Source organism: Natator depressus, chromosome 8, assembly GCF_965152275.1.
Source record: "Natator depressus isolate rNatDep1 chromosome 8, rNatDep2.hap1, whole genome shotgun sequence".
In the NCBI taxonomy this organism is placed as follows: domain Eukaryota; kingdom Metazoa; phylum Chordata; order Testudines; family Cheloniidae; genus Natator; species Natator depressus.
Genome location: NC_134241.1, coordinates 83,497,773 through 83,514,170, shown reverse-complemented (window position 1 = coordinate 83,514,170; position 16,398 = coordinate 83,497,773). Strand labels below are relative to the sequence as shown.

Sequence of the window (16,398 nt, the reverse complement as noted above, 5' to 3'; positions counted from 1 at the left end):
GCAAATTACTGAACAAATAAAACAAACACACAAACTAAGCTTAATACATTAAAGAAACTGGTTACAAGTAGTAATTTCTCCCCTAAATGTTGTTTTAGCATTTCTTTCATAGGCCAGACACTTTTTCCAGCCTGGGCTCAGCTCTTCTCCCTCTTTTTTCTTTGTTTCTTAGATGTTTCCGCAGTCATCCTGGGCAGGGATTCAGTGAAGAATGACCCCGATTAACTCACTTCCCTGCCTTAAATAGGATTTACATATGGTGGGTATTCTTTGTTTCACAGTTTCATTCCCACCCACTATTAGTGGAAAAATACTAGTAGTCCAAGATGGAATCCAGTACCAGGTGACATGATCACATGACCCTGCAGTGTCAAAACAGCCAGGAGTCAAAGGTTGTTTGCAGCATCCCAGGAAGCTTCTCAGGAAGGTGGAAGATTTGCATCTTCCAAGTCCTATTGTTCTCCCTAATGGCTCATCCAGGCTGATTGCATTCTGTCTGGTGGGCATTCCCCAGTTATAAATCCACTTGTAATTGTTAGATAGTCAATATTCCTAATTTCAGATACAGAAATGTTACATGCATACAAATAGGATAATCATATTCACGAAATCATAACCTTTCCAATGATACCTCACATGACCCATCTTGCATAGAACACATCTTAGTTATGCCATATTCACATCATAACAATATCTCTATGAAGAACATGGGGCGTACTGTCACACCCTCAACAAAATCTTAAATTTCTACGTGTTTTCCTACTTTGACCTTGACTAATCTCTGCGTTTTCCTGTCTGAATCAGAGAGACATAGTTTAGTGCAGAAGACAGCGTCAGGAATTCTTGGGTTCTAATCAGAGTTCTAACACTCATAGAATCATAGAAGATTAGGGTTGGAAGAGACCTCAAGAGGTCATCTAGTCCAACCCCCTGCTCAAAGCAGGACCAACCCCAACTAAATCATCCCTACCAGGGCTTTGTCAAGCCAAGCCTTAAAAACCTCTAAGGATGGAGATTCCACCACCTCCCTAGATAACCCATTCCAGTGCTTCACCACCCTCCTAATGAAATAGTTTTTCCTACTATCCAACCTAGACCTCCCCCACTGCAATTGAGACAATTGCTCCTGGTTCAGTCATCTGCCACCACTGAGAACAGCCTAGCTCCATTCTCTTTAGAACCACCCTTCAGGTAGTTAAAGGCTGCTATCAAATCCCTCCTCACTCTTCTCTTCTGCAGGCTAAATAAGCTCAGTTTCCTCAGCCTCTCCTCGTAAATCATGTGCCCCAGCCCCCTAATCATTTCATTGCCCTCTTCTGGACTCTCTCCAATTTGGCCACATCCTTTCTGTAGTGGGGGACCCAAAACTGTCAGTTTCTTCTCCTTCACCTTTGCTTTTCTTGTCATTTTTCCTCTCTTCCATTCATACGTAACCTATTAACTTTTCTGTACTTTTGGTAATTTCTTTGCCAAAAATAACTGAGTGTTTCTTTGGTTCACCAGACTAGCTGCTTATAATCCTGATGTATTGATAGCTGTTCAGTACACCTTTCCTTTGGGGATATAAATTTATCTTTTAATAATTTCCTTTTCCCGCCCCTCAATGCCCTTTCTCTGATCTATCTTCACTGAATTTTGATCACCTTTCCTGAAAGTCTTTAGCGGCCCACAATATTTGTGGCAACATAGGATTTCTGGCAAGAAAGCACCTTATCAAGGTTGGCTTCCTTGCCCACACAAGCTGGAGAGAGAGTTCAAAGAAGGGAAACTAACAGAATAAAAGATTCAGAAAGTAAAATATACAAGGAGAGCTAAATAGATGTAGACTGGAGAACAGCTAGCTGAGGGGCAGCCGATAGTGATTTACAAGTACAAAGATGACAGAGAGCAATTCTTCAAAGATGACATGACGAGCAATACTGGGTCTGTTTCTCCAGTGTTTATCAACTTGAGACATCATTTACCCCAATGTGAAATGGGTGAAATTGTTGCCGTCTTGATTTGTTAGCATTTTACGCTCACTTTGCACTGGTGCGAATGAGTACACCCAGTGCAAGAGAGCAGAGAAATAGGCCCAATGGACTTGAAGTGCAAGTGGAACATTTTCTATCAACTCAACTTATGCTAGGAGAATCATAAGCTGTAAAAAAGCTTTCTAGAAACAATAGAAATATGAACTTACAAATGTTGTATCACTAAAGGCAGTCTACTCCCCCATGGGGCAGATCAGGGCAGGGCAGGGCTTGGCCACTAGTAGTACAGCTCTTTAGAGAGCCATGCAGCTGTTGTATAGGGTAGAATGAATACAGTCAACATGAAGGGCAGCACAAAAGAAGAGATTATACACAGGGTTGCAGCTTCCTTTCCCCAGAAAGTCACATCCCTGCCTCCTGCACAGGTCCCTCCCTCCAAATCCTTCACCTTGTGATGCACACATGAAAATGCCACACGGAGATACAGCATTTCCTTGATCCTCTCTTCCCTTGTGTAACAGGGTTTGGCTGCCTCCCATGCACCCCCTCCTGGAAAGGAATGTCTCTGGGCTACCCTGTTAATAACTTCTCCCTCAAAAGGCTCCTTACTCAGATTCCACACTTTTTCTGAGGTCAAACTACTTCATTGAGGGTTGCATTTATTAACAGAAAATAATTCAAAATAAAACTCAAAGTCCCAAATTAAAGTCCCACAAACAAACATTTCTCTTTCTACTGCCAGGTCTCCTGGCCTGAGGAGCTTTGGCACTCTTTCCGTTACCTACTCAGGGTCTCTCCTGTATTACCAGGCAACTCGCAGCCCTTCCAAACTACAGTCTTAATCCCAGGACATCACTAGAGCCTGCTCATTCCTCCTAGTCTCTGTTCTCCCTAAAATTCCCCAGCCCCCTATAGTTTCCAGCTGCTCTTTACAGGGGAATCACCTGATCCCTCTCAGGTGAGGCTCATCCTGTAGCCATAGTGGGTTCAACCCCAGGCTCTTCCACCCATGGGCAAGCCACCTTGTTATACCCTCCAATGGGATTTTTTTTCTATTTTCTCTTCATTTATCAATAACTATCACATTATATTCATAACAGAAGGCAAAACATTAAAGAAAAGATAAAAATCATTATCAACAATTCCTAACATTTTGTCTAGAGGCAAATTCTCAAAAACATCTTGAAGAAAGAAAGAAATCTGCATACATCTCAATCTTGTAGTTTTAATCTCAGACAGCAATTAGGGCTTCTTAGATTAATGATTGTTCTTATACCAAAGAGATATTAAGCTATAGTCAGCGCTCTCAAAAGTCTAATAAAAAATCTGTTGGCTCAACATCAGGACCAATGGGATTTTAGCATGACAAAGCACAATATTCTTACCAGTGAAGTAGCTTGTCTAGCTACCAGTGCTATAAAAAAGAAGAAATTTAATTTAACAAGGGAATATTTATGAGCAATTTTAATTGCAAGGGTTACAGTGCTTGAGTAGGGTTCTTGCAAAGTCATTATGATGTGCAAACCAGAGACAGAAGTAGGCGTGGTATTGTGGCACTTACTCGTTATGTTTCATGACTCTTTGCAACCTTCATTTATTTTATTTATTTATTGCAAGAACAATAGCCTATGCCTTTTGCAAAGTTTAAAATATATATATATATATATACACCACATTGCTAGACTCAATTTGAAAAATTTCACAATCCAGAAAATAGAAAAACAGTTATATGGAAAGAGAGAGCTATTTCTGCAATGGTATCTATTTCTTCATGCTTTTAAGCAATACATTTCCTCCTTCTCATTAAGTGAGCATTGTCTGCCTATCCTGGGGCTAGTAACATGGCTTCTGTTGTGTCTTTCACTCTTTAACAGTTCTGGTCTCTGTGCCAGCATTGGGTGTCACAGAGTACAGTGGTTCTCAACCAGGGGTACACATATCCCTGGGAGTACACCAACTCATCTGGATATTTGCCTAGTTTTACAATGGGCTACATAAAAAACACTAGTGAAGTCTGTACAAACAAAAATTTCATACAATGACTTGTTTATACTACTCTATATAATATTCACTGAAATGCAAGTACAGTATTTATATTCCAATTGATTTATTTTAGAATTATATGGTTAAAAATGAGAAGGTAAGCTATTTTCAGTAATAGTGTGCTGTGACACTCTTGTTTACAAAATCAGATATAAAAATACAAGTAGTTTTTTAAGTGAGGTGACACTTGGGGATACACAAGACAAATCAGATTCCTGAAAGGAGTACAGTAGTCTGGAAAGGTTAGAGCCACTGACCTAGTAAACTTCTCTTAGGATGCATTTTCCCTCACCCTACTATTAGGCCTGTGCACTCAGGTTCCAGACACACACGTGAAGCCAAAGAGTGTCTGATAAGGGAATTCCCTATGGCCCCTTGCATCACTCACTCCATCTATGCAGAAGGCATTCTGGTGCAGGCCTGGCCCAGGAGTAGGGTGGAGGCACTGTGGCTTCTCTAAATTATGCCAGAGGTTGGTTCAGCATGCAGCCAGCCCCAGGAATTGGGAGGCACACAGATGACTTAGGGCTAGTCTACATTAGAAGTGCTACCTCGGCACAGCTGCACTGATATAGCTGTGCCACTGTAGTGCGTCTGGTAAAGACGTTCTTTGCCGATGGAAGAGAGCTCTCCTGTTAACATAATTACTCCACTTCCATGAGAGGTGGAAGCTATAATCGGTAGGAGAGCATCTCCCACTGACATAGTTCCAGCGTTGCTGTAACTTGCATCGCTCGGGGGAGGGGGGTGGCTTTTTCACACACCTGAGCAACATAAGTTATATCGACATAAGTGGTAATGTAGATCTGCCCTTAGAGACATCTTTGCCCCTTCTGTCCTGCTCAGCTGAGGATCCAGTCCACAGTATTTCCATTAAATTCCTAGATACTTGAGATGATCTGATGGGGGACGGAAGGGGACTCTGACTTATCCATTTCACCAGACATTTGTTCTAAGAGTATCTACTTTGGGTCAGTTTTGACCAGTGAGGGAGGCAACAAAGTGTGGAGAAATAGGAAAGCAGTCCAAAAACAAATATTACTAGTATGGCCTAACGGTTCAGCAAAAAAAACACAGAAAATGGATTAGGTTTGAAGTCATCTTTAGGTGAGATTGTTCAGTCAGTTCTAGTCTCCACTGAGCAGAGTCCATTAGAATTTTGTTTTACGATAAATAGAGGTTACAGTAAACAAACACTGAGATTAAATTTAAATCAATAATTCCAATGCAGATTGAAGATTTAAAGCAATTCTCTGTATATCTGTAGGTCTCAGCACTAATACATAATAATTAATGTTCCACAGGAATTGCCAACATGCTACGCCTGTGGTTTTCAACCTGTGGTCCATGGACCCTTGGGGGTCTGCAGACTATATCTAAGAGGTATGCAAAAGGTGACTATGAAAATAAAGTTTCAGATCCCATATTAGGCATTTGATTATTCTGATCAATGAAAAGTATGTGAATATCCCCACCAAAGGTCAAAACCCGGAAGGGTTGTCATTACCGTAGAAGCCCACAGTTTAGCGCCCTGTATCATATTCTGTCAAATGCCATGCCAAGTACAGCATTTATAGTTGAATTCTGTTTAGTCAGTTTTCAGTCTAAGACTTCTATAGTAGGAGTCTGTGGACCACTATTTCCAAAGGGGTCCACACCTCCATTCAAAATTTTTTAGGGGTCTGCAAATGAAAAAAGGTTGAAAACCACAGGGCTAAGCAATTGTCAGCTGACTACTGAAATTTCTCAGACTAATTTATTAACTGCAAAATCAGTATAAATACTCACTATGGGAATCCTAGTGTCAAATTAAAGAATCCTTTATGATATAAAGGAATTCCTTAGCCCCAAATAAGAAGTAACTTTTCTGTGCATCATAATAGATATCCAAGAAACTGAGGAACACATATGGAAGTGGGACTTCCAAAACACACATTTTCTAAAACACTTTTCTAAAACTGTCACTCTCCTCTCAAAAGCAGTGTTTTATCTGGGATGTGTGTCATCCTTTTGGATCAGAAAGAACCTCACACATGGTGAAATGGTTTTCAATAACCTCTCACTATATTAAACTGGGTTGTCTGGATGAGAGCCAAAGCCTGGAATGCCTAAAAGGGACTGTGTTTGGTTTCTGGTTAACCAGCGTGGTACGGCAGAAGCTCATCTGTGGCTGGCTTGGTGAATTGAATTATAGAGTAAACCACCATCTTTGGGGATTGTCTGCCCTATTTCTTGCAATCTGCCTTGAAAGTGGCATTATCAGTATCGTCTATCTCAGGCACCCAGCCACAACTCCATTCACTTCCATTCACTCCATTATTTAAGAAGTCTTTGAAAGATACTGAAGCTACACATCAAAAACATATACAGTGGGGTCAAAATTATGTCTGGAATTTAAGACTTTGCAGAAAAGGTGGGGGGAATAAATGCTCTGATTAAGATAGCTTAAGTGTATTAGATGTTGACTCTGGGAAGAAGATACAGTCCATGCAATTTGAATTTTAACCTTGTGACGCAACTACAAATGCTTATCCATTTGGATTACTCAATTAGCTTAACAAGCCAGACATTTTTCCTAAGAAGATATAGCCTGTGCAATGGTAGTGCGTCTGTTCTTCCTGATCTACTGCTTACAGAATGGCACAGACAGGCCTTTTCACTTCTTCTTTAATTATATTAAGATTTTTTAATTAAATATTTAAAATTTTAATGTGCGTTTATTATACATTAATCCTCCCCTTGCAGCCTGTATCTTGTCATGTTTCAGTGCATTTCCGCAGCCTCTCTCCCCTGCTGCAGCTGCAATTGCATAACTGTACTTACCCTGTGGCTGGAAAGACAACACTGGGCCTCCCTTTAAACTGCAATTAATGCAGCATGATTAACTGGAGTGAAGATAGTGCTCACAAAGAGCTTTGGATGCACCTCAACATGGCCGGAAACCAAGACACCTATTCATGTAGCCAACTGGGGATGGAATGGTGCAGTTAGGGGCTTGTTTTATGGACCTATTGGAGGACACATTTCAAAGTAAGTGTGGAAGGGTAGTTATCTTGTGTTATCTTGTGGCCAAGAACAACAGCAGGCTTGTCCATATGTCCATCAGAAAAAATTAGTTGCCCACCAGTTATGCTCAGTATGTGGCGATGTGGCATCACACTAAAATAGGATTTCTGTCATACTGACAGCAAATGATACTGAGGAGGAGGAGGATTAAATATTCCAAAATCCATTTCTGGATTAACACTTTGTATGAAGAAAATTGCTACTTTCTGCATACAGATGGTATGAATTACAAAGAAAGAGAGAATATCAAATCCAAGCATGATTTGAAGATATATTTCACGACAAGCTATAATATTATTTGATCTTAACCATAACTGTAATAACCTCTAACAGGAATATATGCTTATGTAAATACTACTTTTTTGTATCTAAAGGTTATTTTCCCCTCAAGTGAATCCAGCTATGCCAGATTATAACTTGGTAAATTCAGTATCTATGAGAATTTGACAGAATGCATAATTACTTGTTCAGGTTTCTGGAAATAAACACTAATGAAATTATTCCTAAATCTTTGCAAAGAAATATACAATTCTCTAGGTGATTTCCTAACCAAACCTTATGGATAAGGAATAGCATTTGTTAGCACTGCACAGAGTTAAGATGTTAATACAAATAAGTCCTCAATGCTTTAAGAAATTCTTTAATTGCAGAAATAAGTGAACTGAGCAACAATAATTTATATTCCTTTTTTCATTTTTAAAACTTACAACAAGAAGGGCTGAGTAATACAGTAAATTAATAATAAAAATATCTTACTCGTAAACAATGCCTTCCATTCATGAATCCCAACCACTACATTTAGCCTTAACTCCTTGGGAGGTAGGTAAATTATTAAGGTTACAAATGGGGGATACTAAGACACAGAGGGGCGAAGGTCACAGAGGAAATCCGTAGCAGCCAGGTATAAACCCAGTGCTCGACTCCCAGAGACGTGTCTAATCAATAACTCCAGCCATCAGCCTTTCTCCTGGTTTCATTACATAAAAAATTACATTAAAGGAACGTTAAAGTTGCAGAATATAGCACTCAGAAATCAGGGCATCTTAAAGTTAAGACTGCGTGCCTGTTAACTCTGTAGTCGTATGCACATGTTATGATACAGTCTTTAATTATATGTTCATGTGTTATTTCCCCAGCATCCCAGTCTCATTTACTATATACTCTCTGCCTCACTCAATGAGCTTCCAGACCCAGCCACCTTCTGTGCTGAATCCTGTCTTACTCACTATCCAACCTGTGTTGGAACACTAAAGCAGTGATGTTTTCAAAATACATATAAAAATCAACATGCAGATACAAGGACATAACATTGAATTTTGAACCTCCAGGCCTGGATTTTGCCCCTTTAAATATGTCCCACTTGTTAGAAAACTGAGGCAGGATTTTGTACCATAATTCACATTCCCTCTTACTCATCTTTCCCAATGTCAAAAATGTTGGTGTTTTCTTAACCAGTAGTAAGTACTGTATATCAAATCAAATGGTATTGTGACCACCAGACAATAGTTAGATGCACCCAATTTCCATCTTATTTGTCATCACTGATCTCTATCCCTAGAATTCCGTTTAGGATAGCACTGTTTTCTGCTCAAACGAAATTAAAAAATAGGCCTGTTCTATTTCTTGAAACATGATCTTCCCTCCATACATTCTGCAAGTTTGTAGTCCTGATCACTACTTGAGTCACTGAAATCCAACAAACTTAGCGGCTTTCCTTATCGATGAAAACATTTCCTGATCTACCTTTTATAATCCACATTAAGGTCTATGATGACATTAGTCACATGACTACTTTTGTACTAAAAGTTTTTTCACCCAAATATTTATTATTTCTGTCTGCAGATTCAAATATCACTACTCACCAACAGACCCTGGAAGGGTTTGCAAATATTAATTTTTAGCTGTAAATAAAATCTGCTAAAATATGGCTTTCTGCCAGTTTTATGAAAGACAACACGAGAGAGAGAGAGAGAGAGAGAGAGAGAGAGAGAGAGAGAGAGAGCGCTCAAAAGTCTACCAACAACCATTTTTCATTGGTGAAGTTTTGCCATAAGCAAGAAGTGGTTTCCTCCATAAATGAAAGTTATGCATCACAGTGGATGTAAAGCTGGAGGTAAAAGGGTAAAATCAGCTTGCTATGACAACTTGTACCCTAAATATGATTATGTTTTCACCCATGTGACCATCAATGATCACAAACAAAACAGTGACAGCTTAGGCAGTGAGGATGTTGAGCAGATGATGAAGGGGTGTGGGGTAGGGACATGGGACAAGACACCAGATCTTTTTCTCCATTCTCCCCTAATCTCTTATTTTTATTTAGTTTTTGTGCTGGAGATAGAGTCAGATTTGGAGAGCTGGAAACAGTAATGGGGGTGGAGTGTACAAATTCCCCAAAATTAAAGAGGATAGAGAAAGAGCAGAGGATAAACCAAAGCTGGAGGTGGAATGTATCCCTTTTATTAGCACCAAGGCCCAATCCACAGAGGTATTTAGGTTTCAGAGTAACAGCCGTGTTAGTCTGTATTCACAAAAAGAAAAGAAGTACTTGTGGCACCTTAGAGACTAACCAATTTATTTGAGCATAAGCTTTCGTGAGCTACAGCTCACTTCATTGGATGCATACTGTGGAAACTGCAGAAGACATTATATACACAGAGACCATGAAACAATACCTCCTCCCACCCCACTCTCCAGCTGGTAATAGCTTATCTAAAGTGATCACTCTCCTTACAATGTGTATGATAATCAATTTGGGCCATTTCCAGCACAAATCCAGGTTTTCTCACCCTCCGCCCCCCCACACACAAACTCACTCTCCTGCTGGTAATAGCTTATCCAAAGTGACCACTCTCCTTACAATGTGTATGAAAATCAAGGTGGGCCATTTCCAGCACAAATCCAGGTCTTCTCACCCCCCCCCCCCCACAAACTCACTCTCCTACTGGTAATAGCTCATCCAAACCGACCACTCTCCTTACAATGTGTATGATAATCAAGGTGGGCCATTTCCAGCATAAATCCAAGTTTAACCAGAACGTCGGGGGGGGGGGGTAGGAAAACGCATTATTAAGGATCTACAACATATCCTGAAGGATGACCCAACACTCTCACAAATCTTGGGAGACAGGCCAGTTCTTGCCTACAGACAGCCCCCCAACCTGAAGCAAATACTCACCAACAACCACATACCACACAACAGAACCACTAACCCAGGAACATATCCTTGCAACAAAGCCCGTTGCCAACTGTGCCCACATATCTATTCAGGGGACACCATCACAGGGCCTAATAACATCAGCCACACTATCAGAGGCTCGTTCACCTGCACATCCACCAATGTGATATATGCCATCATTGCCAGCAATGCCCCTCTGCCATGTACATTGGTCAAACTGGACAGTCTCTACGTAAAAGAATAAATGGACACAAATCAGATGTCAAGAATTATAACATTCATAAACCAGTCGGAGAACACTTCAATCTCTCTGGTCACGCAATTACAGACATGAAGGTCGCTATCTTACAACAAAAAAACTTCAAATCCAGACTCCAGCGAGAAACTGCTGAATTGGAATTCATTTGCAAATTGGATACTATTAATTTAGGCTTAAATAGAGACTGGGAGTGGCTAAGTCATTATGCAAGGTAGCCTATTTCCCCTTGTTTTTTCCTACCCCCCCCAGACGTTCTGGTTAAACTTGGATTTATGCTGGAAATGGCCCACCTTGATTATCATACACATTGTAAGGAGAGTGGTCGGTTTGGATGAGCTATTACCAGTAGGAGAGTGAGTTTGTGGGGGGGGGGGGTGAGAAGACCTGGATTTGTGCTGGAAATGGCCCACCTTGATTATCGTGCACATTGTGGGGAGAGTGGTCGCTTTGGATGGGCTGTTACCAGCAGGAGAGTGAGTTTGTGTGTGTATGGGGGTGAGGGGGTGAGAAAACCTGGATTTGTGCTGGAAATGGCCCACCTTGATTTTCATACACATTGTGAGGAGAGTGGTCACTTTGGATAAGCTATTACCAGCAGGAGAGTGAGTCTGTGTGTGTGGTTTTTGGAAAAGGGGGGGGGGTGAGAAAACCTGGATTTGTGCTGGAAATGGCCCAACTTGATTATCATACACATTGTAAGGAGAGTGATCACTTTACATAAGCTATTAGCAGCAGGAGAGTGGGGTGGGAGGAGGTATTCTTTCATGGTCTCTGTGTATATAATGTCTTCTGCAGTTTCCACAGTATGCATCCGATGAAGTGAGCTGTAGCTCACGAAAGCTTATGCTCAAATAAATTGGTTAGTCTCTAAGGTGCCACAAGTACTCCTTTTCTTTTAGAGGTATTTAGGAATCTTAACTTCTGTTAATTTCAATGGAAATTAGGAGCCTAAATACCGTTGTGGATCTGGACAATCACCTTTTTATTTATAAGACTAATAGATACAAAGTCTGCAGCAACAACAAAAGAGGCAAAGAAAGATGCATTAATAGCAAAAACTACAGGAAAAGAATCTACTTGTCCTCCCCACTCAGATCTCCACCTACCCCTCATTTTATTATTGCTGGAGTTCTCCATCAGGATGACTGAGACACCCCTATGTCACTCATGTAAGCAGCACCCAGCTAGCATTTTTTCCCCTCAGATGGTTAGGGGAAACTTATTGCTACCATTGGAGTGCAATTAAAGAAGCAGTGAAAGACACACTACAGTTTGTGAGCAATTACCATTCAGAGGGTAAAATATAGCATCCAAAGAGGCAGGTCAGGCTGTCCACTCTTCCTGATTGTTTGGCTTTGCTGTTGTCTTTTTAAAAAGCACTTGTGAGGGGCTGGGAATGGGATTAAAAGCAAACCAACCACACACTGTAAAGGAAAATCATGTAATAATGGACAGTATCCCTCCCAGGCCTGGATATACATCTTACACGCCCCTAGGCACAGCATCTTCAATGCCCCACCTCCCCCACCCTGCCTACAGCTGACCTTTGTGTTTTCGGTAAAAAAATGAAACTTTTAACCCACTTTTAATTTTTAGGAGCCCCTAGAAAGCCAGCGCACCTCAGCACATACCTACTGTGCCTAATTGGAAATCCAGCCCCGATCCCTCCTGACATAAAGGAATAGAAAAATGGTCCTTCCACCTTCTGACATCAATTACTGAAACCAGAATTACTTTGTACTTGTCCTGGAATTGGAAAACTCACTGCAAATCCTGTCCCACCTCCAGGACTAGAGGGAGCCTCCCAGCTGTGTGAGGACAGAGCACGATAGCAGAAACAGACAGGCAAGAGGAGGGCAGTTATGCAGATCCCCTTCTCTGGGATCCTCACTGTATCCCATAGATGTTCAAAGGCCTTGGAGTCTACACCAGCAATTAGACTGAAGGAGTCGCCTGGGCTGCAGGTGGGAAAATCCTGCCCTCTTGTAACTCCAATTCAGTTACTTTGCTGGGCACAGGATTTTGGCCAAAGTGAGAAAATTCAGTAATACAGCTTAGGGAGCAGACATCACAAGTTGTACCTGTTCATGTATTTGGACAAATACAGCTTAGTATTAACTATACATGCAACTTCAACATTTGCTAGTCAATGCACTGTGATATCTCTTGTAAAAGTATTAATAAATGAAGCCTTAATAATATGAGATCTCACTATAGCACTCTTCTTTCAAATATCTGCTGAGAGATTGCGACACCACCAGTTTTGTGGAACAGTGCAGATAACAGGAGTGCACAGATTAGTAAACGTCTACAGGATTTTAGTTCTTATGGTTTTTTAAAAGCTATGAGTAATGGAATTAATCCAACAATTTAACAGACTGAGCCAAAAATAGCAAACAAACATGCCAATGGACCACCTCATCTCCCACCCCCACAGTTTACAGCAGCATGTGGAAGTATAACAGGAATAAATATAACGAACCTCCATTCCCATTCTAAAGTTCTGTCTGCTACATAATTCAGTAATACCTAGGGTGACCAGATAGCAACTGTGAAAAAACGGGACAGGGTTGGGGGGGTAATAGGCACCTATATAAGAAAAAGTCCTAAAAAACAGGACTGTCCCTTTAAAAACGGGACACCTGGTCACCCTAGTAATACCCATCATTACAAGCTTCACTTTCTGCTACCACAGTGCTGCTGCTGGATTATTACTGGGTTTGTTTGTTTGTTTGTTTTAATGGGGGGAGGGGGGGGGCGTAGAGGGGGGCGTGGCAGTGCTATGACTTAAGGCCCCAGTCCTGCAAATACTAAAGCATATGTTTAACTTTACTACCATGAACAGTTACAGTAGTGAAGTCAGGCATGTGCATAAGTTCCTGGTACTACTCATGCATGTGTTTAGCTTTATTACCACAACTGGTCCCGCAGACTGATGTACATGCTTAGCCTCACTACCATGACTACATATGGTAATAAAATTAAGCATGTACTAATGTGTTTGCAGGACTGATATTTATGTTTCCCTAGACCATGACTGTCATGCAATACCTACCAATACTGGTCAGTGAAGTTAACAGATTATTATTTTATTAATACTTGGGAGGTGTATAATTTGCATGGCAGTAACACCAGCAAGCCCCAATCTAGGATGAGCGTCCCATTACAAACACATAATAAAAAGATGGTTTTATTCCAGAGAGCTTACAATTTAAGTAGTTATACTACTAATAAATAGTTATATTAATATAATAAATACATTATTTATATAATACTTGAAACTTCTACAGGGCATTTCATGTGAGCACTTTACAGATAGGACTTTTCAAGGCCTAATTACAGCACTAGTAAGATAACAGACTATTGTTAGTCTCATTAACCAAATCTGTAAACAGAAGGAAAGAGGAATGACCTGCCTCTGGTCACACAACAAGTCAAAATGGCAGAACCTTCAACAGAACCTAGGAGTCCTGGCTCCTAGTCTTGCTCTGAGCACCAGACATTGGTTCTGCTCACAAGCGATAAAATAATTTGTTTATTAATAGGTTTTATAAAGAGTTCTGCATGCTTCAAGACATTTGCCAAAGTTAGGAAAAGTTTCACAATGGAAATTTTTAACATTTTGCAAGGCAAAACCCAGAAGTCTTGGTTCCGCACCATTTGCAATTCCTTCTCCCAGTTTATTTTTCATGTCATTTGGTAAACTCCAAACCTTGATTTTCAAATTCCCCTATTCACTTTCTTAGTTCCATTATGTCTCTATTGTTCCCAGACCCCACTGCTTGAAAATATGCAACTCCAAATCAGCAGTCTTAAAACTATGCTTCTAACCTTTGCATGGAATATATTTTCCCATTCTCTTTTTAGCCTAATGTTAATGAACTGCTGTCAGTATCGACTAAAGATTTTAAAAAATAAAATAACAGGCAGTAATTTGAGAACAGTGCATCTGTTTCTCTAAAATGCTGCCTCTGCTCTCCTCCTGTTGTGTTATCAGCTCTGATCTTTGATTCTGTTTTGTATTCAGGCTAGAAATAAATTTAAATTCACTAGGCTCCCATTCTGCTGATGTACTGGAAAAGAAAATCAAATCTTTTGAAAGACTATGCCACCGTGGCCCCAATTCTACAAACACCTCCACATGTGCTTAATGTAATGCATGTAAGAAGTCCCGCTGAGTCACACTTCTCATGTGTGGAAGTGTTTGGAGGGTTGGGATCTGTAACTTTAATTTCACTGCTCTTTCAAACGTTCAGCCAGTGCACAGTATATTTTTAAAGATAACATCCCACATAAATACCAGCTATTGACTCCATAATCAGGCTACAGATTGCCAACAATAGGAATCTGCCCGCAGATTAGTGGCATTATATACTTTTATGCATTTCCTCACCTAAATCCCTCCTTCATATTCAGATACATACAGAGAACAATTGTTGTGCATAGACACAGAAATGCCATGTTTCAAATTTCTGCAGAAAAATATGCAATAAAGCTCCAGTTGCCTGAATAAGCATTTTCCCCTTTTGTGAAAAAGGGCTTTATTATTTAAAAGAAAAAAACTCTTTTGAAGAATAAAATATACTCGTAATTAATAATCCAGGCATTGAAGAATACCCCTCTTGAGCTCTTTACTTTTCAGAAATTGAGGATGCCCTCTAATGCTAACAATAACAGTGCATAATAAAGGAAAGATTTAATTATTGTATGCAACTATGTGATCTCAAATGATTTGCTTTATTATTGATCTCCAGCTCTTTTAAAGCCTATTAACCCACTCTGATAAAAATACATTCCAATAATGGCTGTTTCTTTTCTTTCTTTTTGCAAACTGAGAAATTAAAAAGTATTAACTTGTTAATTCAATCTCGTGCATTTTAACTAAATCACATCACCATCCTGAAAATATAAACAAATCCCACTAGAGCACATAATGAAAATCTCACTGTGAAATTAAGTGCATGATGTTGTTTTGTTATATCATAGTCCATCTCCTGGCAGGAGCATACTTCACAGATCACGAAAAGCCTGTGGATTGTTTTCAAAGAGAGAAAAGGTTGAGAAAACAAAGTGAGTGGCTAAGGGCCACCTTTCAGATTCGTTGCATGTCCCTTTGGCTCAACACTTCGCAGGATTAGGTACTAAAATACCTTTCCATACTCCATCAGCATCTTCCTCCTTATAAACCCCCATTCATTTTCCCTTCAGTCATTCCCAAACCCTAAAATAGACAGTGTTTTTGGAGCCGCAATCCATCACTTTGTAACTGTAGTGGACCCACAGATCTCAAGGGTACTTACACCAAGCGATCAGCAAAATCCTGCAATACTAGTTCTTGGCTTCCTTCATCAGAAAGAATGAGTCCCCAGAGCTGTTTTAAATCTTTAAAAGCTTTGTTTGAAAAAGCATATGTGGATATTATTTATTTTGGTCACTACTGACAAGAGACTGGATGGTTCTGAGGACTGGTAGTGGCATAAGGAGTCCTTTACCTTATCTGTTTCAGATCCTGCACAGATTGGTACTGGCAAAGCAGTATTATCATTGTCAAGCATTCAATAACTGGGACTCTCCCCCCAAAAACCATGAGATTCACTCACCTCCCCTGGGGTAATTCCCCTCCCTCCACCTAGGGCCAATATTGGCCTTTTTTGTGGTGAGAGGGTTATCCTGATGCACACCTATCTCCAGTGCTCGAGGTTGCAGCCCTTTCTCCATCACCTCCAGAACATCTTGCTGAAGTTCCAGCTGTACTTTTCCCCACTTTTTATTTATCCACACCCTATCCATTGCCCTACTAAACCCAGAGACTTCCTCATCAACCTCCTCTTGCACTAGCCAAAGTGGCCATCTAGCAGCACAGGAAGAAGAAGCTGGAT

General features: G+C 40.4%; 1 protein-coding gene and 1 long non-coding RNA gene across 4 annotated transcripts in view; one reads left to right on the top strand and one right to left on the bottom strand.

Moving 5' to 3' along the window:
* The window catches only part of SLC44A5 (solute carrier family 44 member 5), a 181,215-nt gene that overhangs the window by 144,263 nt on the left and 20,554 nt on the right, over positions 1–16,398 (bottom strand). The window lies entirely within an intron of this gene.
* The window catches only part of LOC141992918 (uncharacterized), a 64,266-nt gene that overhangs the window by 34,045 nt on the left and 13,823 nt on the right, over positions 1–16,398 (top strand). Inside the window, exon 2 of the long non-coding RNA XR_012640690.1 lies at positions 173–259. This is a non-coding gene — a long non-coding RNA (uncharacterized LOC141992918). The remainder of the gene's footprint in view (positions 1–172; positions 260–16,398) is intronic.